At 32.6% G+C, this 1027-nt stretch overlaps 1 protein-coding gene across 2 annotated transcripts in view; it reads right to left on the bottom strand.

The window, feature by feature from the left end:
- The window catches only part of arhgap1 (Rho GTPase activating protein 1), a 34096-nt gene that overhangs the window by 24375 nt on the left and 8694 nt on the right, over positions 1-1027 (bottom strand). The gene's annotated exons all lie outside the window — the stretch shown is intronic.

The raw sequence follows: 1027 nt of genomic DNA on the forward strand, positions 1-1027 counted from the left end.
CTACCACTGAGCCACAGCCGCCCCGTAGGAAAAACTTCTCTTCCTCAATTATAACGCCCCCTAAAGGCCATCCCCAAATCTGGTATAGAGTCTCAAACTGGCATTTAGAATAATAAGTGTGGAGATAATTGCAATTGAAAATTTCCCATTTAAATGCATTAAGTTATTTGTTAAAATGCATCTATATTCCTTATAGCGTCCCCTAATGGTCAATCTTCACCACATTTGGTACAGTGGCTCACAGTGGCATGTCAAAACAATAATCCCAAGTTTTGTGCTGAAAGCATTCAATATGGCAGAGATTTGTCCCGTTTTGTAGCTAGCTACGAAATTTAGTTTGGTCGTCAATTGCGCATAGTTTAATGTTCAGGGTTACTAGATTGTTTGTAAACAGTCTATAAACATTATTTAGATAGTGATTACTGATTAGTTTGTAAACTGTGTCCAGATGGTTATTATAAAGTTGCAACAGATGACTATAATACCTTGTTAAATAGTTGAATACTTTGAAAACCATAAACATTATCTGGATAACTATTGTAAAGTTGTCACTGATGATTTATAGTTAGTTATTGGTTAGTACATGTCCTTTGTAAATTATATGGATTTATTAACTACTTAACAAGGTATTATTCATCTATTGATACTTTATAATAACCATCCATACACTGTTTATAGACAGTTTACAAACCATCTAGTAACATATATATGTAATTTTTATAGATGTTTTAAAAATGGTTTCTTAAATGTTTACAACTAATTTTTAATCATTACTCAATACCTAATATAGTATGTGCGTTATAATGTGTGTAGCAATAAACTGTTCATTAACAGCACTACTAATGAATAGTAATAAAATAATTGCACCGCCAGGAGACTGAAGCAGAAGACAGGGGTGTGCAAGCTAGCTAAATTACCATTATAATAATCGTCTATCTTGACAGTTAACATTACTGATAAATTTTGTGGGGTTAGCCCAGAGTCGTTAACCTTGGTCAAAACAATCATACTAAAAATAACTGAGCAT

This window comes from Etheostoma spectabile, chromosome 24 (assembly GCF_008692095.1).
Source record: "Etheostoma spectabile isolate EspeVRDwgs_2016 chromosome 24, UIUC_Espe_1.0, whole genome shotgun sequence".
Lineage (NCBI taxonomy): Eukaryota > Metazoa > Chordata > Actinopteri > Perciformes > Percidae > Etheostoma > Etheostoma spectabile.